We start from the raw sequence: 24,492 nt of genomic DNA on the forward strand, positions 1-24,492 counted from the left end.
AGAAATGATTGGTGGTTTAAGAACCAGAAGATTTTTCACCTGAAGTTGTTTCTTCTACTCTCAAATCATCAGAACTGCTCCATCTGTCTCTGTGAGGATTAAAGTATTGGTCTCATACTTTTGGGGTTTTTACGACGGATTTTCTTGCACTTCATCTCTCTAACTCTTTTGGTTAAAACAATAATAAGATAGCTCTGCACCTGGAGAAATCATATGGAAAGGTTGTCATAGGAATCTTTCCTAAAATGACTACTTAATCTTTTCCCCAACCTGCTTCTTGTCTCATGGTTCCTATTTACATTGTCTATTTGTCCTGGGAAACCCTGGCATCAACGTTGATGCTGCTTTTCCCTCTCTGAAGCCTCGTGTTACTCATCAGATCCTGTTGGTTCTATTTAAGCTCTCAAATCTAAGTCAGTACTTTGCCTTCATCCTCAAGGCCCCCACAGAATTCTCAGGACACAAAGCTCTTCATTAAAAACCTTCCTCATGCCCTAGCTGGATCATGCAGTGGGCTCCAAATTCACCTTCCTGCCTCATGTCTGCCCTCAATGGAGTGCTTCCTTCTTATGGCTGCTTGACTAACCTTAAAAATCTGATCTGTCACTCTCCTACCTGACGAAAGGATATTATCTGTACATTTCAGCATGGTATATGTGGTTGTCAACATCTGGCCCAAACTTAACCCCTGAGCCCTGACCTCAACTTCTCTCTATGCCCACCCTTCCCACCCTGAATTGCCACCATGAGAATTCCACACAGTTCTCCAAGCACACGACACCCCTTCAGAGTGCTGTGTCTCTGCCTGCTGCTTTCCCAACCTGGAATTCTTTTCTGTATGTGATAAACCCCTGTTAGCCCTAAAAACTGCTGAAATGTTTACTTTTTTATTCATCAAACCCAGTATTGTACCAACTGAACTAGACTAGCCTTATAAAACCCAATGATACTCAGTTCCTTATCTCCAGGAACCTAAAGTCTAATAGAAAAGTTAACACAAGAAAGATAATTGCGTAGAAGATGGTAAGTACAGTGATTGTGATTTGAACAAGGTTTTATGGGAGTATAAAGGAGGCGGACAGCTAAAGGGAGTCGAGGATTAATTGTCAGGGGTGATACCTGAGCTGAGTCCAAAGAACGAGTTTGCCAAACAGAAGGGACTGATGATCTACTGGGAGGGGCAATTTGCACAAAGTCTGGAGAAAGGAAACAACCCTTTGTCTTCTAAGTCCAATGCCTGTCACTGGGCTACCCCAGCAATATTCCTCAACCTGTTTTAAATCCCTTGGACTATCTTGTGGGTCCCTGCACAGAGACCTGTGAAGGCAAGGGCTTGGTGCCTTAGTATCCTCAGTGCATAACCAAGTGTGGGGTGCCTAGAATTAATAAAAGTTTGAGAATGGCGAGGAGAAACAGATGGGATCTCTGGGCCTCAACTTCCACATTATAAAATGCAAGATTGTGGGAGATGGTTTTTATAGTTCTGTGGTTTGAAACCCGGCCATTTAAATTCTAGTGGAGGGTGGGCGGTGGTGGAGAAATGTGCATCCAATGTTCTTCCTGGTTGATCTGTTGGTTGGGAACATAGGATGCTTGCTGGTGATACATTTAGCCAAGTGGATTCTCTTATAGTCTATTTTTTGATGTATTCCTTCTTTCTGTGAAAGCAAGTTGATTATAATCAGCTTTCAGTGTTGCTGATAATATAGGTTGAAAAAATACGCAGTTTGGGTTATTTGGAGGAGTAATCTTCTTGGAATAATTGTGGCTCAAGTAAATCTGTCTTTAAAAAAACACAAGAATGACAACAAAAACAATGACACCTCAGTGGTCAGGTTTTTTCTATAAGTACAGAGTGATAGCTCCGCAGAAGAGAAGACTCAGGGGCTACATTTTTGAAGGGCTGTTGAGGAGTTTTTATAGCCACAGGGTACAGAGGAAGAACCAAAATTATAGACAGATTTTGGCACAGTATAAAAAGTCTTTTGGAAAAAATCAGAACTCCCAAAAAAATGAAATAGGCTGCTTTGAGTGTATCAAGTTCGTTATTATGAGGGTACTTAGGCATCTCCTAGGTACCCATACTCAGAAACATTGTGGAAGGGACTTAGGCAACTGTTGGAGAGTCAGACTAACTGACCTGCAAATTTCCTTCCAGCTCTGAGTGACTATGTATGAGTCTGGTATGGATCCAAAGGAATTTTAGTGAAAGCCTTTGTGTAAAGAGGTAGCCATTCTTTTTTGGAAAAAAAAAAAAAGAGGCTTGTCATTTTGGTATTGCCATTGTAGTCTCTTGTTGTGTCCTTCTGAGAATTAATTTGTAGTTACGTAGGGCATGGAAGACAAGAACATTACATGCATGAATTATTCTTGTAGCTATTTTTTTTCCTGGTAAAGTGAAGTGTATTGTTGTAGCTGTTTCTATCTTGGCAAAATTAAGTGTTTTATTTGCTAAGATTCTTGACAACAGAGTGCCTTTGACGTCTGTCTGGGGAGTTGCTTGATCTTGCAGATCTTCTCCAATGTGCAGTAAAGACTCTGAGCTGGAAGATGACTTGGTAACCATTCAGTCTCTTCCCTACTTCCCTAACATCCTCATTTCACATTTTATAGAAAGGTCACAGAGCTGGGTTGGTAATGAAAGAATTGGAGCCAGAAGTGACACCTTGACTAAAGCCTTCCTGATCACAGCTTCCTGTCCTACTCTAGCCTCTGTATTCTAAGCCACATTCCTTTTCCCCTAAATCCAAGGGTATGAACATCACCTAGCTCTCAGCTCTGCTCTTGGAACCCAACTCAGAAAGAAACTGTTGATTTCCTCCATTTCCTCCAAAGCCACATGAGGGCACAGACAAGGATGAAAGAGGCAGAACCTGGAGGCAAATCCAGCATTTTGACCTTTAGTTTTTCTTGCTTGTGAGGTCTGAGCCAGGTGAGACTTTGGTCTGGGTCCTGCTTCTGCCACTTATTGCTTCTATAATTCCGGATAAGCTAAAAAAGTTTCCTTTCTGTAAAATGGGGATGATGAAAATGTCTAACTTGTAGGGTAGTTGCAAGCATTAAATAAGATAATATTTGCAAAGCTCACATGAGTGCAAAGCTACATAGCGAGTGCTCAATTCATTTGTGTGTTATTGTTATTTTGTTCCATCCACTTGATTGATACCCTATTCTTTATTATCCTGTGCCTTTTGAAAAGTAAAAAGAAGGCGGTTCCTCTGCCTTTGTTCACGCAGGGTTATTGCCCTGCACAATGTTCTGTAGGGTAGGTGTTAGCCGTAGGTTCTCTGCACCTCTTGCAGCAAAGGAGGGATCAGTCACTCTGAGAAGTGGAATCCATTGCTGGCCTTGCTGCCTCTCCAGCTCCTGCCAGTGAAGAGGTCAGCAACTGCCCACCGTTTTGGCCAGTTCCATTCTTGGAGGGAAAAATCAGGCTATTTTGAGATCTTAGGTCAGTTAACAGGGAGTCTAGAGGGAAGCACAAAAGAAAAGCATAGCATTATTGTTTCTTCTGAGGGAGGTGGCTTGTGGCTCTTCATGAAAAGAAGGGGAATTAGAGCCTTCCTCATCAAATCCTTGGCTCTCTAGGGTGCCAGGTCTATGTGCATTTTCCTCCAGGCCTGGTTTCATCTTGTATCTGTAATCAGAGCTTTGCAGACTATAAACAGTAAGTTATTACCAACTCCAGATATTGTGCAAGCTACGTCACTGTATCAGTATGTGTATGTCAGCTTATTACATCTTTGGAACAGCCTCATGATATTACCATATCATTCCCATTTCTCAATTGAATAAACTAGGACCCTGTGAGGAAGAAAACCCCTTTTCCAAGGTTGCCTGGTTAATAAGTGGCAGATTCCAAACCTGGCATGTGCTCTTCTGGCTAAGCAGTGTCACATTCTGTGGCAGCCTCAGTGAAGGGTGGCTCTCAGCTGTTCCCATATTGGTATTCTTTGGCTTCTGCATTCTACTCTGTTAACTTTTCGGGGGAGGCTTGTGTTGTCTCCTAAGTATCTTTCTCCAGTGGCCTTTGCCACCGCCAGTACACTCAGAAACATGTATGGTAAAACCATAGTAATACCCCAGGTTGGGAGATGTGACAAATTTCCCCCTCATAGTGACAGGGACACAGCAGGTAGCTGGGTGTGCTGGGTGTGGGAAGCATGACATGTTTCGCTTTGGTTAGGCAGCGGGTTAACCCAGCCATGCTGTTAGTAACTCACTAGAAAGGGCACTGCTTTGAGTCTAAGGACTAGGTTTGAATACTGATTTGACTGCTGACCAGCTATGTGCCTTTGGGCAAGTTACTTAACTATTCAGAGCCTCAGTTTCCTTGTCTGTGAGAAGGGGCAGTACAAGTCCTTCCTAATTAGGTTTTTTACATTTTATGTATATATTTTAAGTTCTGAAATACATGTGCGGAACATGCAGGTTTGTTACCTAGGTATATACATGTGCCATGGTGGTTCGCTGCACCTATGACCCATCATCTAGGTTTTAAGCCCCACGTGCATTAGGTTTTTGTCCAAATGCTCTCCCCACCCCCCAACAGGCCCCAGTGTGTGATGTTCCCCTCCCTGTGTCCATGTGTTCTCATTGTTCAACTCCCACTTATGAGTGAGAACATTTGGTGTTTGGTTTTCTGTTCCTGTGTTAGTCTGCTGAGGATGATGGTTTCCAGCTTCATCCATGTCCCTGCAAAGGACACAAACTCATTCTTTTTTATGGCTGCCCTAATTAGGTTTATTGAGAAGTTTACGTACAGTAAAACAAACAAAAAGAAAAAGTGACACAGTACCTGTAGGAACCACTCAATACATATTTTTCCCTTTCTCTTCCCCACTGCCCACCCCCTACTTCCACCTCCAGTCTTGGAGGTTCTGAATTCACACTTTGTTGCCCTTGGTTTATAACCAGCCTTATTTCTTTACTCAATGTTTCACTTGGGCTGTACTTTCCTTTCAATCTGAGGTAAGGTTTCACTCCCCAGGTCCTAGGGAATTACATTCTTCTTCTGATCATTAGGACAGTAGAAGCAATGTACCACAATTAAATGATGTACTGCAGACAAGCAATTAGGTAATTAACAGCAGTCAGTGCATGGGATAATTGGCACGTAGGTAATTGGGAGGGCGGTTCTCATTCTGTGTGTAGGGCTTTATTTTTAAAGCCAATATTGTTGTGTATTGAGTTTGTTTTGTGCAGTGTTTGTTTATATTAATTTGTTCCAGGATGAATTTTTTTGTTTTGTTTTGTTTGGTTAAAGCCCCAACTTAGTGAGTTTGGGAGGGAGCTTGGGACTATAGTTACTGATGTTTTCAAAGCTGGGCCCTCCTAATGCCTGTTTTCTAAAACTGAGGTTGCCATAGTGAACTGTCTTGAATACCATATGTACATTTCTAGCCCACTTTAACCAAAGAGCATTTTATTCTGGAGAAGAGAAGATGAAAGCATTGAATGCTTGGAGAAAGCTCTGCTCATAAGTGGCAGTGGAAAGCTTTTCAATTTTCTCCCTGAACAAATTCCTGTGGAAGGTTGGTAAGATGGAAAGAAAGACCTTAAAGCTAGGTACTTAAAAATGTCATCCACTTCCCCCCGAATCATCATAGCCTAAGTTTTAAAAATGATCTCTGCATAGCCCATATTTTCCTTGTCATCCCTCCATATGTGGGCTTCTGTGAAATTAAAATCATCTATTAGTCTGTCAAGCCAAAAAGATAATAAAATCATGGTGTTGGAATTAGGAGTCGGGGGAGGGGGAGAGATGATGTGAGTGACATGACCATAATTCTTTCAGAACAACAAACCGTAAATCAAAATCAATTTCCGTTTTCCTCAAGAGGATCAGTGAGTGATGTTAGGGACCTGTGCAGTCTTTCATGGGTCCTCAGGTGTTCCCCAGTACCCCAAGAAACATTTAGCAGAACCCCATCTTGATGCTGGAGGTGGAAGATAATAAAAGTGCTCCATGCTTCATTATGTATGAATTAGCTTAAACTGTAGTCTGTCAGGCTTCGTCTGGCTATTTTTAAGGAAGTTTTAGTGAAGTTTAATGAAGTTCTGGAATGAACGTGGGCTTTAAAGCTAGATCTTCACATCCAGGCTCTGCCATTTGCTAGCTGGGGCAGGGGGTCAGGATGGATGGGCATTGAACAAGTACACCTTGTCGTCTTCCATGGATCTACACTGCCTACCCCAAATGGTAGTGATGGGAAAGAGTGAGAAAGTACCAGGCACATTGCCTCACATGTGGTAGTATACAGCTGTGTTACTTCCCTTCCATTATTCATAGCAATGGGAACAGCAGAGCAAAGAAAAATAGGAGCCATAACGGTTTGGCTGGTAGAATAATCATGTGGAGGTACTAGATTGGTGGTTTAAAATGTGGATCCTGCAGTCAGAGTATTTGAATTCAAATCCTGGCCCTATTTAGTGACCTCAGGCCAGTTACCTAACCTCTCTAGGCCCTACTTTATTCAGGTATGAAATAGAGGCCTCAGCAGCATTCTTTGACATAGCAAATTCTCAATGTTTGTATGGCTATCATTATGATAAAGAAGATGCTGATAATGATAAGGATGATGACAATAAAATCATCAAATGTATTACTTAGCTTTTCTGGGACCTAGGTCCCATTAGGTGCTAAAAGTTTTTTAAAAGAAGTAATAGGCTGAATTTTAACATCTAGAAATCCCCTGAACAGAAAATTCTAAAATTTGAGGCTGACCCCCTCAAGTAGCCCCAGAGATCCAGGTGGTTCATCAATGAGATTTGGTGAAGAATGGCTCTGTTGGATTCAAAATGGATCTGATTCCTCCTATAACAGAATGAATGGAGGGAATGGTAGAGTCAGGCATGGAAGAGAGGAAGGAGGAGGAAAGTTGTAATTTATCTTTTAATACTCATCAAGTTACTTGATGTACTGTTACATACAGTGTTTACCACAAATTAGAAAAGATCTGGCCTAGTTTAGAAGAATATAAGGTTAGTGCAGTCTTTTGGAGGAGAGTAGCATCCTTAATAATAATTTCTTAGGTGTATGTAATTGAAGCATAATAAGGGTAGTGCTCATGGATCCTAGATCAGAAGTTCATCCTCAAGCGAGCAAGTTGGCTTCTTGCTGTCTTAGATGTGTAACCCAAGATTTCTCATTCATGTGTTCCCTAAAATTTTGAATTATGTCTGTATTATCTATTATGAAATACCTGTTAAAATCCACCAGAGCTAGTGTTTTACAGAGCACATTTAGGAAGCATGGTCTAGATGTTCTTTAGTATCTCTTCCAGCTCAAATGATCACTGACCTGTGGAGCAAACAGGTCTTGCCTCTGAAACATCAAGAAGCCAAAATATACTCTAGCAGTGGGAATCTCTGTCACCTGGTCCTCAGTAAAGTCCCAAACAGACATTACTGGCAGGGTCTCCCCAATTTCTAAACATCTTCCTCAACTCAGCTCCTCTCCCCCCTCTTACAAATGCCCAGTGGCCCACTCATTTTCCAGTGAATAGGCAGTCATATTTTCAAAGTGCGTCTCGCTTGTGCTAATGTTAGAAGGCTGTCAAAGGATGTTTTCTTTTTTTTTTTTTTTTTTTTTTTTTTTTTTTGAGACAGAGTCTCGCTCTGTAGCCCAGGCTGGAGTACAGTGGCCGGATCTCAGCTCACTGCAAGCTCCACCTCCCGGGTTCACGCCATTCTCCTGCCTCAGCCTCCCGAGTAGCTGGGACTACAGGCGCCCGCCACCTCGCCCGGCTAGTTTTTTGTATTTTTTAGTAGAGACGGGGTTTCACCGTGTTAGCCAGGATGGTCTCGATCTCCTGACCTCGTGATCCGCCCGTCTCGGCCCCCCAAAGTGCTGGGATTACAGGCTTGAGCCACCGCGCCCGGCCCAAAGGATGTTTTCTAACTAGCTTCAAAGTTCCTCCTTGCAAGTTACTTTCTCATTCTTTCTTTGGCCCAGTCAAATTTCACATTTCTAACTCATCTGCCATGTTGTTTGGGCTTCCTTTTTCCTATTTAAGTGTTCCTTCTACTGTTAAAAATGTGCCCTGTGGTTCTGAGCATGTCCTTATAAATTTTGACAGTAAGTTATGGAGGTTTTTGTTGTAGCCTTTGCTTTTGGTAAGCAGAGTCAGGATTTGAACCCAGGCTGCCTCTCCCCTGATAACAATAATTACCTTATAAGATGTTAGATGAATAAAAAGAAATGTTAGTTCTCCTCCATTTCCAAGGGGGATTTGAATACCTGCATATGAGCTCACATATAGAATCTATCCCAGACCAAATGTCCATGCAGACCATATCTGGTATAATATATGTCAGAGGTCCACGCTGTTTTGGTTTATCTCACTGCAAACCTTGTTGTTGGCAGTTTACTTCTTACTAATGTCACTTAGTGGTCCTTACCCTGCCTGTGCTTAACTTAGATTTCTAGATTGAAATTTTGAATTTATAATGGGACCCTGCTCCATATAGCTTCTCTTTAATCTCTCTAGTCTAGATGAAGCCCCTTGTCTTTTAATTCAGTTAGCAACAATCACCTCTTTGTAGTTCTCGTTGTATTTCCAGGTAACTTTTTTTTTTTCCCGAGATGGAATCTTGCTCTTGTTGCCCAGGCTGGAGTGCAATGGCGTGATCTTGGCTCACTGCAACCTCTGCCTCCCGGTTTCAAGTGATTCTCCCAACTCAGTCTTCTGAGTAGCTGGAATTACAGGCATGCGCCACTGTGCCCAGCTAATTTTGTATTTTTAGTAGAGACGGGGTTTCTCCATGTTGGCCAGGCTGGTCTCAAACTCCTGACCTCAGGTGTTCCTCCCAAAGTGCTGGGATTACAGGCATGAGCCACCCTACCTGGCCACACTTCTTTGTCTTGATCAGCTCTTTTAGAGCTTGGTACAAAGCAAATGTTCAATAATTCAATGAGTCAATCCGTCAACCAACCAACCAACCAACCAACAAAAATATACAACTCTGCCAACCAGTATTGGGCATGTCCCTCCATCTTATTACTGCTATATATTCTTTTGTTCTTCTTCTTTTCTGAGACAGAGTCTCCCTCTGTCGCCCAGGCTGGAGTGCAGTGGCGCGATCTTGGCTCACTGCAACCTCCACCTCCTGGGTTCAAGCAATTCTCCTGCCTCAGCCTCCCGAGTAGCTGGGATTACAGGCGCCCACCACCACGCCTGGCTAATTTTTTGTATTTTTAGTGGAGACAGGGTTTCACCATCTCGGCCAGGCTGGTCTTGAACTCCTGACCTCAAGTGATCCACCCACTTTGACCTCCCAAAGTCCTGGGATTACAGGCATGAGCCATCACAGCTGGCCTATTGCTGTATATTCTTAAAGCCTTGGCTAAAAGAGTCATCTTTCCTTCTTTGTCCTTCTGAAGCTTTTCCTATATATTTCATAGCCCATTCCCCGTTTTTTCTCTCCCCCGGGCCCTGATTGTGGAGGTCTCTCAGCCTCTGCAGATATCACTGGTGCCAGCATAAAATATAATAACCATCCCAATTTATTGTCTCATCTGCCAAGTGTGTGCTAACGCCTTTACATGTATCCCACTTAGGTACTGAGGCCAAGATAGGTTAAATAATTTGCCCCTGATCCATTAAGCTAATTGGAGTTAGAATTGCAGCTCAAGCCTGGCAGTCATCAAGCCCATACTCTTTTTGCCGTTGTTTGTTTTATTAAATTTTAGAATCTGGGGGTATGTGTACAGGTTTGTTACATGGGTATGTTACATGATGCTGAGGTTTTGGTTTCTGGTGATCCCACTATCCAAGTAGTGAACATACTACCCAGTGGTAGATAGTTTTTTAACCCTTTCACCCACCACCATTACCCCCTGCCCAGTTTTGGACCCTTCCGTACCCCCACCCCCAGTTTTGGAATCCCAAGTATTTATTGTTCCCATCTTCGTGTCCATGTGTACTCAATGTTGAGCTACTACTTATTAGTGAGAACATGTATATAGTTTTGTGTTTGTGCATTAATTCACTTAGGATAATGGACTTCAGCTGCATTTATGTTGCTGCAAAGGCCGTGATTTTGTTCTTTTTAATGGCTCTGTAGTATTCCAGGTGTATATGTACCATAGTTTCTTTATCCAATCTACTGTTGATGGGCACCTGGGTTGATTCTATGTCTTTGCTATTGTGAATGGTGCTGTGATAAACATATGAGTGCAGGTGTCTTTTTTGGTAGAATAATTTATTTTCTTTTGGATTTATAACTAGTAAAGGGATTTCTGGGTGGAATGGTAATTCTATTTTTAGTTCTTTGAGACTTTCCAAGCTGTTTTCCTCAGGGGCTAAACTAATTGGCATTCCCACCAACAATGTGTAAGCATTCCCTTTTCTCCCCAACCTCACCATCTGTTATTTTGTGACTTTTTTTTTAAACAATAACCATACTGACTGGTGTGAGATGGTATTCTTTGTGGTTTTGGTTTGCATTTCTTTGATGATTAGTGATGTTGAACATTTTTTCATGTTTCTTGGCCACTTGGATGTCTTCCTTTGAGAAGCATCTGTTCATGTCCTTTGCCCACTTTTTAATGAAGTTATTTGGTTTTTGCTTGTTGATTTAAGTTCCTCATAGATTCTGGATATTAGTTCTTTATCAGATGCATAGTTTGCAAATATTTTCTCCCATCCAGTAGGTTGTCTGTCTACACTGTTTGTAGTTTCTTTTGCTGTGCAGAAACTCTTTCATTTAATTAGACCCCAATCGTCAATTTTTAATTTTGTTGCACTTGCTTTTGAGGGCTTAGCATAAATTATTTGCCTAGGTCAATATCTAAGAGGGTATTTTCTAGATTTTCTTCTAGGATTTTTATAGTTTAAGGTCTTACATTTAAATCTTTAATTAATCTTGAGTTATTTTTTGTATATGGTGAGAGGTAGGGGTCCAGTTTCATTCTTCTGCATATAGTTAGCCAATTTTCTCATATCATTTATTAAATAGGGTATTCTTTCCCTATTGTTTGTTTTTGTTGACTTTGTCAAAGACCAGTTAGTTTTAGGTGTGTGGCTTCATTTCAAAGTTTCTATTCTGTTCCATTGGTGTATTTGTTTTTGTATCAGTACCATGCTGTTTTGGTTACTGTAACCTCATAGTGTACTTTGAAGTTGGATAATGTGATTGCCTCCAGATTTATTTTTTTTGTGCAGGATTGCTTTGGCTATTTGGGCTGTTTTTTTTGGTTCCATATGAATTTTAGAGCAGTTTTTTCTAATTCTGTGAAAAAAAAAAAAATGACATTGGTAACTTGATAGGAATAGTGTTGAATCTGTATATTGCCTTGGGAAGGATGCACATTTTAATGATACTGATTCTTCCAGTTCATAAGCATGGAATGCTTTTCTGTTTATGTTGTCTGTGATTTATTTAAGTAGTTCTTCTCATAGAGGTCTTTTACCTGCTTGGTTAGATGTATTCCTAGGTATTTTATTTTTGTGTGTGTGGCTACTGTAAATGAAATTGCATTCTTGATTTGGCTCTCAGTTTGCACATTATTGGTATATAGAAATGCTACTGAGTTTTGTATGTTGATTTTGTATCCTGAGACTTTCCTGAAGTCATCAAATCTAGGAGACTTTTGGTCTTTAGGGTTTTTTAGATATAGAATAATGTCATCAGCAAAGAGATAGTTTTTCTTCTTCTTTCCTATTTGGATACCCTTTGTTTCTTTCTCTTGTCTGATTACTTTGATTAGAACTTCCATTACTATGTTGAATAGGAGTGATGAGAGTGAACATCTTTGTTTTGTTCTAGTTCTTAGGGGGAATGTTTCCACCTCTTGTCCATTCAGTAGGATGTTGGCTGTGTGTCTGTCATAGATGGCTTTTATTATTTTGAGGTGTGTTCCTTCAATTCCCAGTTTGTTGAGGGTTTTCATTATAAAGAGGTTTTGGATTGTATTGACTACTTTTTCTGCATCTATTGAGATGATTACATGGTTTTTGTTTTTCATTCTGTTTATATGGTGAATTACATTTTTTGATTTGCACATGTTGAACCATCCTTGCATCCCAGGAATAAAGCCCACTCGATCACAGTGAATTAACTTTTTGATGTGCTGCTGGATTTAGTTTCCTAGTATTTTGCTGAGGATTTTTGCATCTATGTTCATCAGGGTATTGATCTGTAGTTTTCTTTTTTTGTTGTGTCTTTGCCAGATTTTGGTCTCATAATGATGCCGATTTAGTAGAATGAGTTAAGGAGGAGTCCCTCCTCCTCAAATTTTTAAAAATAGTTTCAGTAGGACTGGTACCAGCTTTTCTTTGTACATCTGGTAGAATTTGGCTGTGAATCCATCTGGTCCAGGGCTTTTGTTGGTTGGCAGGTTTTTTATTACTGAGTCAATTCCATTACTCACTATTGGTTTGTTCAGGATTTCTTTTTCTTCCTGATTCAATCCTGGGAGGTTATGTGTTTCCAGAAATTTATCAATTTCTTCTAGATTTTCTAGTTTGTGTGTGTAGAGATGTTCATAATAGTCTCTGAGGATCTTTTATATTTCTGTGGGATTGGTTGTGATATTTCCTTTGTCACTTCTGGTTGTGCTTATTTGGAGCTTCTCTCTCCTTTGTTAATCTAGCTAGTGGTCTATTGATCTTGTTTATCCTTTTCAAAGAACGAACCTTTTGTTTTGTTGATCCTCTCTATGGTACTTGATCATAGAGAGTACCATAGAGAAATGCAGTTTCATTTACAGTAGCCACACACACAAAAATAAAATACCTAGGAATACATCTAACCAAGCAGGTAAAAGACCTCTAAGAGAAGAACTATTAAATACTACTTAAATAAATCATAGACAACACAAACAGAAAAGCATTCCATGCTTATGAACTGGAAGAATCAGTATTTTTGGTCTGTTTCATTTAGTTCTGCCCTGATTTTTGCTGTGTCTTTTCTTCTGCTAGCTTTGGATTTAGTTTGTTTTTTCCTAGTTCCTTTAGCTCTGATCTTCAGTTGTTAATTTCAGATCCTTCTATCTTCTTGATACAGGCATTTAGAACTATAAACTTTCCTCTTAACTAAACTGCTTTTGATGCATCCCAGAGGTTTTAGTATGTCGTGTCTCTATCTTCATTTGTTTCAAAGAATTTTTTAAAATTTCTGCCTTAATTTTGTTGTTTACCTAAAAGTCATTCAGGAGCAAGTTGTTTAGTTTCCATGTATTTGGGTAGTTTTAAGAGTTCCTTTGGAATTGATTTCTATTTTTATTCCATTTTGATTTTTGATTATGATTTTGATTTTTTTGAATTTATTGAGACTTGCTGTATGACCAAGCACATGGTCAGTCTTACAGTATGTTCCATGTGCAGATGAGAAGAATGTATACTATTGTGGTTGTTGGGTAGAGTCTTCTGTAGATGTCTATTAAGTCTGATTGGTCGAGTACCAAATTTAAGTCCAGAATTTCTTTATTTTTCTGCATTGATTATCTGTCTATTGCTGTCAGTGGGATATTGAAGTCCCCCACTATTATTTCATGGCTGTCAAAGTCATTTCTTGGGTTTAGAAATAATAGTATTATAAATCTGAATGCTCCAATGTTAATTATATATATATTTGGGATAGTTAAGTGTTCTTGTTGAGTTGAATACCTTTATAATTATGTAATACTGTTCTTTGTCCTTTTCTACTTTTGTTGGTTTGAAGCCTATTTTATGTGATATAAGACTAGCAACTCCCTGCTGTCTTATGTTTTCCATTTGTGCAGTAGATCTTTTGCCATCTCTTTACATTGAGTCTGTGGGCGTCATTACATGTGAGATGGGTCTCTTGAAGATAGCAAAAGGATGAGTCTTGTTTTTTTAATCCAGTTTGCCACTCTATTTATTTTAAGTGGAGCATTTAGACTATTGACGCTCAAGGTTAATGTTGCTTTGTGAGATTTTGTGCCTGTTGTAGTGTTGTTGGCTAGTCTCAATTCTGTCATTGCTTTATAGGGTCTATGGGCTATGTGCTTACACGTACTTTTGTGGTAGCAAGTATCATTCTGATATGGGTTGGCTGTGTCCCCACCCAGATCTCATCTTGAATTCCCTTGTGTTGTGGGAAGGATCTGGAGGGAGGTAATTGAATCGTAGGGGCAGGTCTTTCCCTTGCTGTTCTCATGATAGTGAATAAGTCTCATGAGATCTGATGGGTTTATAAAGAGGAATCTCCCTGCACAAGCCCTCTCTCTTTGCCTGCTACCATCCATGTAAGATGTGACTTGCTTCTCTTTGCCTTTTGCCATGATTGTGAGGCCTCCCCATGTGGAACTATAAGTGCATTAAACCTCTTTCTTTTGTAAATCGCCCAGTCTCGGTTATGTCTTTATTAGAAGCATGAAAACAGCCAAATACACATTTGTTTCCATGTTTAGAACCCCTTAAGCATTTTTTGTAGGACTGGTCTGGTAGTGATGAATCCCCTTAGCAATTGCTTCTCTGGGGAAGACTTTATTTCTCCTTTGTTTATGAAGCTTTCTTTGGCAGGAAATGAAATTCTTGGCTAGCATGTCTTTTCTTCAAGAATGCCAAAAATGGTCCCCAATCTCTTCTGGCTGGCAGGGTTTCTGCTGAGAAGTCTGTTCTTAGTCTGATGGTTTTCACACTAATACTATGAAAGGATAATATTATAGTATTACCCTTTATAGGTAATATGACCCTTTTTATCTAGCTGCCTTTAAGATGTTTTTCTTTCACATTGACCTTGGATAGTCTGATCACTATGTGCCTTGGAAATGGTTGTCTTGTATAGCAGCAGTTCTCAACCTTTTCAGCACCAGGGACCAGTTTTGTGGAAGACAGTTTTTCCATGAACTGGGGTGGCAGGGATGGTTTCAGGATGAAACTGTTCCATCTCATAAGGAGTGTGCAACCTAGATTCCTCACATGCACAGCTCACAATGGAGTTCACGCTCCTATGAGAATCTAATGCCACTGCTGATCTGACAGGAGGCGGAGCTCCGGTGGCAGTGCTTGTTCACCTCCTGCTCATCTCCTGCTGTATGGCCCAGTTTTCAACAGGCCAGGGACTGGTACCAGTCATGGCCCCAGGGGTTGGGAACCCCTGTTGTATAGTATTTCACAGGAATTCCCTAGATTTCTTGTATCTGCCTGTTGACCTCTCTAGCAAGATTGGGGAAATTTTCCTGAGTTATGTCCTCAAATATATTTTCCAGGTTGCTTACTGTCTCTTCTCTCTTGAGAATGCTAAAAAGTCATGTATTTGGTCACATTACATAATCCCATATTTCTTGAAGGCTTAGTTCATTTTTTAAAATCTTTTTTCTTTATTTTTGTTGATTCAAACAAACAAATTTGGGTTGATTCAAAGGACCTATCTTAGAGTTCTGAAACACTTTATTATGCTTGGTCTAGTCTGTTGTTAAAGCTTCCTACTATATTTTGAAATTCCTGCGGTGAATTTTTCAATTCCAGAGCCCTGTTTCATTTTTTCTTAATATAGCCATATTGTCTTTCAAATCTTGGATTGTTTTTCTGGCTTCTTTGTATTGGAATTCAACTTGCTCATGATGTTGTTGGGTATTGGTCTTTGCCATCCATGTCCTGAATTCTATGTTTGTCATTTCAGACATTTCATTCTGGCTCAGATCCATTGCTTGGGAGCTAGTGGGGTCTCTTGGAGGTGACAGAACACTCTGGATTTTTTATTGCAGTGCTTCTTGCACTGGTTCCCTCTCATCTGAGAGAGCCAGCACTCCTCCTTTTTATATATGTATATATATATATAGTGTGTGTGTGTGTGTGTGTGTGTGTGTGTGTGTGTGTGTGTCTATCATTTGGATAGGTTTGGATAAAGCTTCTTGATTTTTTAATTCTTTTTTCCCCTTGGGGTATGACAGTGGTATATATTGTGTTAAGCAACTGCTTTCATTTCTGGGAGCTTTCAGGGCACCAAGGCTCTGTATGAGTTCCATGGTTGCACACAGTTTCGTGCTATGGCTTCTCACACATTGCTTATTGTAGCAATGTAATTTTTGTTTGGTGATAAAATTCAGGCTGCAGTCTAGTAAGTGGCTTAAGAGTAAGAGCCGGCAGTTAGGGGCAGGGACAGAGGCAAGGGAGAAGCATGAAAAGCACCACCTCCCAGTGTGCATTTGTCTTCACTGGGGATGGATTCACTGGAGAAGCCTGAGAAGTGGTTTCTCTCAGCCTATGCTCCCTGAGCCCCAACAGAAAGAGCCACTGCTGAGTCCACAACAGTGGACTGAGGAGGTTGGTGGAGGATGATATATTATCCCCTCTCCAGGTCCATTTCCAGGCTTTGGTGGTGCTCCCTTTAGCAGCGGACACCACAATCACATTTTCTTTGACTCAGTGGGGACTTTGATGGGCTGTGCTTCTCACTTCTTTAAGGGTAGACTGTGCTTGAGGTTAGATCTCCAGGGGAGTGGGTTCCACCTCCCTCTTGCTCCTCAGCTGGTAGGCCACTGTCCCCCAACTGACCAAGGGAGCAGGCTGGGGCATCCGGTAATGGCATACATAGACTGGTTCCAGGTCACAAAGCTGTCTCTGGCTGCAAGTCTTGGTGCCTGGGAGAAACCTTGGCTTCAGCTACTCTCCTGTTTCTATCCTGAGATGGGAGAGAGTCTAATTCCAGCACCTACTGCTGGCGCACTCTCCACACTTGCCACTCAATTCTGCCTTTGGGGGCCTTTGTCCTGTCCAGAGCAAGCACTCCAATCTCTGGGCTGAAACTAAAATGCCTGCTTTGGCTTCCACTTCCAGCTCACCAAACAATGTCTCTAAACTCTCAAAAAGGTGCCGTCTATGGACTTGTGACTAGAGCAGGTAGGGCCCCTCTCAGGTGAGGAGCATAGGCAAGAAGCTGTGGGGAGTGTGGTCTGCTTGAGTCTCAAGACCATGCTCTTGCTTTTGTGCTGCACCTCTTCCAAACAGTGACCTCATTTCTCTATCCTAGTAGAGCTTCTCTAGGTGATGGGTCCTCAGTAACCCCTGGAGGAGGCTGTCAGCCCAGTGTTGGTTTTGGAGGCTGCAGCATGCCCTGTGTAGCTCTTTAGTAATTCTGTTAGAGCAGCAGGCCCCTGGCCACTGCCTAAGGGTATCCGGGATCTATGGAGCCACCACCGGGCTTGATAGCTGATGGTATTTGCATGATTGCTGTTTGTTCAGAGATGGAGGAAGGAGATGCAAATGAGTTTGCATAATTAAACAATGGAGCAGAATGAGACTGAATGATCCTCCTGACAGGTGGCTATTTGGCATGTGGCTCTGCTATGGTACCACTGAGGTAGCATAAAAGTCTGGTGATAGTCTATGACAGGAATATTCAGAGCTGCAGTTTGCTTCTGTTCATCATGAGAGGTCAGAGGAATGACCTTCAGCTCTCAGTTGAGTGGCCAGCTTGACTGGAGATTTGTACCTGGGCAGAACCTGAAGAGTCAGGGAGTAGCTTAGAATATGGCCAAAGCTGGGCTGGGATGAAGCCTTAAAGTAAGAGTGGGAATATGATAACCATGAATCTAAGGCCTTTTCTGGCCATGGGAATAGTTAGGAAACTCTTTGAGGGAGTAACTCTTGAGCTGGATCTTGATAGAGGGGTAGGAATTTACCTGACTAGAAGAGAAACCCAGTCCCTTCTGTGTACTCCTATGTCCCTTATTATGGACAGGGCACAGAGATGGTTGATTCAAATGCCATCATTCATCAAGTCCCATGGTGGCTCCATAGGGCCCAGATACCCATAAGTGGTAGCCAGTGGCCTACTGCTTTAATGGAATCACACATGAGATAGACAGGGCATGCTGAAGCCTCCAGATTCATCACTGGGATGACAGCCTCCCCCTGGGGTACAAAGGGCCCATTGGCCAGGACTGCACTCCTAGGATCAGAGAAATGGAGTCACTATTTGGAAGAGGTGCAGCACAAAAGCAAGATGATTGATTAGATGGCTCATACTCAATCAGGAAGGTGCCTTTTCCAGGATGGGCTGATGTGAGAACAGCGAATCTGAATTGCTAATCAGTAAGAACCTAGGAAGACAGCCTCCTGAGAGAAATCACTGTCTAGCTTCCCCACCCCCCAAATTTGTTTCTAGCTCCTTCCTGACCTTGTTTTACCTAAGAGAAGGCTGCTTAAAGACACCAGAATGGAATTGTCTCAGACTTTCAGGGTAGGCCAACCTTCAGGATTAGCCTTTTCTAGAAGTGTCTAGGGACCCCAAGGACAAGTGGATCAGTATGGACTGGGAAGTTATATTCCCAGGGGGCCACCAGTAAATTCACTATCCCTTCCATCCTAATTCCCACTGTACCTGGCAATGTTATAAGGTCCCAGTAGCTCCTCAAACTTTTCTCTTCCCAGACTTTTACAACTATCTGACTGTCCCTGAGCTGCCTATAGTAGCAAAGGCCAGTGTATTTTCCATGATAGATTTAATTTTTTAAAAAACCTCTTGTAACAGGCAGCATACTGAAGATTGTGCCTTATCACTTGGAGATCTATTTGCAGACAGCTTCTGCATTCTGCTGTATTTCATAGCACACTTCTTGCAAATGCTTAAAGCAGTCATGAAAATAACTTCTGGTTGACAGTGTATGATTTTTTAAAGGAGGACATTTGTTTGTGTTATAGCATCTAAAACCCTGCATTCCTCAGGCTGGAGCACATTATACACTGGACACCCCCTATTGATGAAGTGAAACTGCATCCTAACTCTATCAGAAGATCTCTGTAACCATCTGGATGAACCAAGATATGAAGCTGGGTTCCAAAGACTGTAAGCAGGGGGAGGGTTTCTCCAGGCTATGGGACAAATCCTATGGCAGATGGCCGTAGGTGGAAGGATCATATATGAAAAAAAAAGAGAACACCTGTAGAGTTAGGAAATGGAGTTTAAAATATTGGAAATCTTGACAAAGAAAAGTACACCATGATGGGCTCCGTAGCTAGCAGCATGCCATGCAGTACACTGGCAACCTCTCCTTCCCTAACGTCACGATTTCAAGCATTTTTGCAGCAGAAATGTGATTTAACTTGGTTTCAGAAAAAACAATTATGAAATTATTATGTAAAGTTAAGGATGTACGAATAGGGCTGCTTTTCTCTCATAATGTTCTCTCTTTGGTTTTCACTTCACTGTGGGGAGGACTCAGAAAATTTGCTGTGAGTGGAAGCCACTTTCTTTTGCCCTAGGAAAGTGGGGATCTGGGGAAAGAATTGGGCTAAGGGAAAGAAAGGGGCACTGAGAAATAAAGGCAAAGTGTACTCATAATTGGAGATTTCAGGAAGATGAATGGGTTTTGCAGAAATATTTATGGAAGAGAGGAACCTGGTATCTGCTCTGCACAGCCAAACTTCTTGCCCAGGGAAGCGGATGCCTTTGCAAACCCCAAACTGTGAGCTGGGCTAGAAGAAAACCCAGGGAAGGGCTTGCATGCCAAATCCAGTTTTCCCAGTCCTTCTGCCTCATGGCTGGATGAACGTAGCCACAGAGTGGCTTTGTTTAGCTATTATGCTGCATGTTGAGGCAGTTGGAGAGCTGCCAGGTTTTTCATCCTGGGCTTTGTGTTAAAGCACTTCCTAATTCTTCTCTGACATTTCTCTCAGGTTAGAACCTGAACAGGGGTCCTTTCAGCTCTAAGCTTGTTGGACCAGTGCTGGAGGCAGCTCCTAATTATCTGTGGTTATGAGCAACAAAACTCCTTGGATTCTCTCTATAAGTAATCATTTTAAGCACCTCTTCCATTTCCACCAGCCCCACCTAATCTGTTAGCAAAGCTGCATTCTGTGCCCACGAGCAGGGGCAGCCCACCCCCACCCCGACCTTTCTGTGCTTCCTACTTCCCTCTCTGCCACTGCTGGTGACTGCTTTGCATGCACAGGGGTCACACAGGGGACTAAAGCATAAGCAGTTGCCCCTTTGTCACTGCATGAGCTTCGATTACTAATGTCTCCTTCTGCAGAAGCAGGCCCTGTTTGCACTTGTATCGTGCATGCATGCTCGTCTAACACCAATGGCTGGAAGTTTGCTTGCTTTCCTCATGGACTGTTGTGTGCCAGCAATGTTGCTGCTGCTCTGTGTGTGTGTCTTTGTGTGTGTCTGTGTGTGTGCCTGTGTCTTCTTGTGTATCAGGCCTTTCTTATGTTGCTATAAAGAAATACCTGAGACTGGATAATTTATAAAGAAAAGAGTTTTAATTGGTTCATGATTCTTCAGGGCGTACAAGCATGGTGCTGGCATCTGCTCGGCTTCTGGGGACGCCTCAGGAAGCTTTTGCTTGTGGCGGAAGGTGAAGTGTGGAGCAGGCACATCACATGGTAAAAGCAGGAGCAATAGAGAGAGTTGGGGGAGGTACCACACACTTTTAATCAAGCAGATCTCACAAGAACTCACTATCATAAGAACAGCACCAATCCATGAGGGATCCGCCCCCATGACCCACACACCTCCTACCAGCCTCCACCTCCAACACTGGGAATTAACATGAAATTTGGGCAGGGAAAAAAATATCCAAACTATACCAATGTGTTAGCAGCATTTCCTCCTATCAGTGATTAGTCTTAAGAGTGGCAGCCAGGGAAAAGAAGGTTGGTTAATCCACACAACTATTCCTTGGATCCAATCATCCCAAAAGTTCTGTTTCTTGACAAGATGGTGGTGTTTTCAGGTCAGGTCTACTTGGCTTGGGAAGTATTTTTTTCCCTTTGGGTCAAAGATAAAGATTAGTCTGATATTTGTAAGCTTGAAAACCCTACAAAGTGTTATGTCATGTGGTGGTCAATTGTTATTTGTGTATTTTTGCACTATATGGAGGGTAAATGCCCCCACTCAAGCCCCTGGCTTGAGCACAAAATCTTTAAGAATTATAATGGCTGATGTAGGGGTGGAATAGGGCCTGGGGAGAATAGAAAGTACATGTAATACACTTTGAGTGCAGAGCCTTTTGGATCAGGGACCTTTTATGGTGTTTACAAATAATCCATGCCTACGACCCCCCAGTGAGTTTACCATGAGTTATTCATGATCCTGAGTCTTTGGCCGAGGAGACAATAAGTGCACCTCCACTGAAAGAGTGGGAAGCCGTGCATCCAAACACCTGGGCCCTGAGCCCAGGAACAAGTGTCCAGGACAGACCCTGCTTCCTCCCCTCACCAAAGCCGAGGACAACCCCATAGGGAAGCTGGGCTACTTGGCTTTCTTAGGCTGTCAGTGGCTTCTGACTCCACGTTTCAATTGTTTACTTAGTTTCCACTTTATTTAGTGTCTTTTCCATTATTTGTGTGTGTCCTGTATTGTTCAGAAGTCTCAGATTTTCCTCATCATTCTTGAACTTCCTGAGGAAAAGAAAACCATCATGTTGGTGGCTACTTGAGAGTGATACAAACTGTGATATCTCCCTCCCATGTCCCACACACACTTGGGGAATCCCCAAATTATTGGTTTCCTATGACTGTTATAGCAGATTATCATAAATTTGGTGGCGTAAAACAACATAAATTTATTCTGTCACACTTCCAGAGGCCAGAGATCAGAAATCAAGGTGTTGGTAGGGCCACACTTCCTTTGAAGGCTGTAGGGGGGAACCCTTCCTTGCCTCTTTCAGCTTCTGGTGGCTCCTGGTGATCCTTCGCTTGTGACCACATCATTCCAATCTCTGCCTCTGTGTTCATATGGCCTTCACCCCTGTGTCTCTCGGGTTCAAATCTCCCACACCTTTCTCTTTTAAGAACACAGTCACTGGACTCAGGGCCCACTCTAAATGCAAGATGATTTCATCTTGAGCTCCTTCAATTAATTACATTTTCAAAGATCTTACTTCCAAATGAGGTCACATTAATAGGTACCAGGGTTTGGGACCCTGGTACATAAGGATCCTTGGAGGGGTTTGGTGAGGAGACACAATTTAACCAACTACACACCCCTTTCCTCCTCCTCCTCTTTCCTCTTTTTCTCCTCTTTCTCCCTCTTCTCCTATTCTTTTCCCTCCTCATCCTCTGTTCTCTTTTTCTCATTTTCCACCTCTTCCTTGAGTACCTTGAAGCCAGCACAGGAATCTTCTTCTTTTGCAGAGAATATTCTTATGTAAACTGTGTTTCTTCTCAATAGTTCTTGGAAAAAGGTCCAAGTATTTGGTTAATTGACAGTTTCTTTGACTCTCAGAGTAAAATATCAGTTTCCTTTGCCTTCTCATGAAGCGCACCTCCCTAGAACCCAGTGGAACTCTCTGCTTGACGGAGAGATTCACAAAGCACAGAGGACATCAGGATCTCAGGAAAGAGATTTGTGTTAGACATTAGAGCTTCTGGCTACCAGGAGTTATGAGCTGGTGGTAAGTGATACCCAAGGAGTTATGGACTCTCCTTCATTATAGCTGGTTAAGAACAATCTTTTGTTGACTTTCAAGCTCAGACCTCTGTCCTTTTCTTGTTCTAAAATCTTCGATGATTCCTTACAGCCTTGGAGTAAAATCCAGACCCAGGGATCTTCTATAAACTTGTATTTCCAGTTGCAGTTCAGATTGTATCTTCATTATTTTGCCTGATACCTTCGCCCCCCTGGGCTACAACAGTTACAGAACATGCAGTGTACTCACTTCTGCATATATCTTCTATTGAAATGTCCTTCACACTTCCTTACCTCCTCCCGTCAAAACCCAATCCGGCCTTTAAAATCCAGCTCAGATTCTGTTTTCTGCTTGCAGCCTTCCTCAGTCTACATCCAGCTGAATTCTCTCTCTCCTCTAATTTGTGTTTCCATGGTGTTCTGCTTATCCTTTAGAGCAGGTATCACCCATGGTTTCTTTTTTTTTGGGGGCGGGGATGGAGTCTCGCTCTGTGGCCCAGGCTGGAGTGCAGTGGCACGATCTCAGCTCACTGCAAGCTCCGCCTTCCGAGTAGCTGGGACTACAGGCGCCTACCACTGCGCCTGGCTAATTTTTTGTATTTTTAGTAGAGACGGGGTTTCACCGTGTTAGCCAGGATGGTCTGGATCTCCTGACCTCTTGATCTGCCCGCCTTGGCCTCCCAAGTGCTGGGATTACAGGCGTGAGCCACTGCGCCCGGCCCCACCCATGGTTTCTTATATGATTCAGCACATGTCTAATATTTCCCCTGGATTTGGGGGCTTTATTCATAAATTTATTTCTTGCATTTATTCATACAGTGCCTCAATTTTATGAACAATAATTTAAGCTACTAGAACCACAACTAAATTTCCACTCAGCCTTTGCACTTCAAGTCAAAAGTTAATAAGTGGGGATTCCAGCCTCACATTTTCAGCCACCCTCTTCTACCTCTCAGCAGTAGGCACTCTCAGGTCCAGCCAGGCCGCTACCCCAGTGGCCCCTACCCATTACACCAGGGTGACTAGCTGTCCCACTTTGCCTGGAACTGTCCTAACGTTAGCACTTAAAGCCCTGCATCCTGGGAAACCCCTTAGTCCTAGGCAAACTGGGATCATTGGTTGCCCTACTCCACACTTATCCTCTCCTGACTCTTGTTAAAATTCTTACAAATTGAATTTTATGTCCAGGTTCTATCTTCCTCTAGTCATTAGTCATACAACCACTAAAACTGCTTTCTTCATGTGAAGATGGACATCTGGTCCTGGCTCTGTCCCTGCACAACCCTCCCAGCTCTTCTGTCAAATGCAGCCTCATCAGTGTGATTCCTGAGCTTTCATCCAGCTCATCAGCCTCCTGACCTTCTCTCTCTTCTGCTCTGCCTCAACCCAGACTGTAACTCAGTCTATGTAGCTGACCCTCCCAGTTTCCTCCACCACATCAAAGAGGGCCTGGGAGTACTGGAACCCCAGACATAACTCTCCTCTCTATAGAACCACAACTCAAAGATGCCTCCTCCAGAAAGCTCTGCCCAGGAAACTCCTACCAGCTTAGCACCAGTCCATTATTCTTCCTCTGGAGGCTCTCAAGTGGCTGAATTGATCAGTATCTCTTAAGGGAAGTACCTGTTGCCCTGGACTAGGTGCCAGAACTTGGGCTCTACTCCAAATTTGCCACCAGGGCAAGTTCTTAACCTCAGTTGTGTTCATTGTAAAATGAGAACATTAGATGAGCTCTCATATTTTTAAGAATCTTCCCAAACTTGGATTCTAATAGTATCTGCCCATCCAGTTTGCTCTGGAGAGTGTAAGATACAAATGTCTTAAACAAGATGGCGTTGGAAAGAGGCTTCTGAAATCCCATCTTACATTGGCTCATTCCCTGCCACCTGTCCCTGCTTGACTTGTAATTCCTATCTTTATCTTTCGATTCCCCTATAATCCCATCCTGGCCCAGCCAAAAAAGCTACCACCTACAGCTTAAGAGATTTGAAAGTATAATTAGAAGACCAAGATTCCTTCCTGTGACTTGGCTTATGAAACTGAAGATTTGGGATGAGCAGTTAGATTCTTAAACCTTGTCCTGGGCTCAGTTTCTACCAGACCCAAAATTATGTCTGGTTTTTCCCTTTGTGCCCCAGATAAATTCATCAGGACCTACTTGTT

At 42.3% G+C, this 24,492-nt stretch overlaps 1 protein-coding gene across 2 annotated transcripts in view; it reads left to right on the forward strand.

Moving 5' to 3' along the window:
- Window positions 1-24,492, forward strand: part of KCNH1 (potassium voltage-gated channel subfamily H member 1) — a 437,701-nt gene that overhangs the window by 346,452 nt on the left and 66,757 nt on the right. The gene's annotated exons all lie outside the window — the stretch shown is intronic.

This window comes from Theropithecus gelada, chromosome 1 (genome assembly GCF_003255815.1).
Source record: "Theropithecus gelada isolate Dixy chromosome 1, Tgel_1.0, whole genome shotgun sequence".
NCBI classification, from domain to species: Eukaryota; Metazoa; Chordata; class Mammalia; order Primates; family Cercopithecidae; genus Theropithecus; species Theropithecus gelada.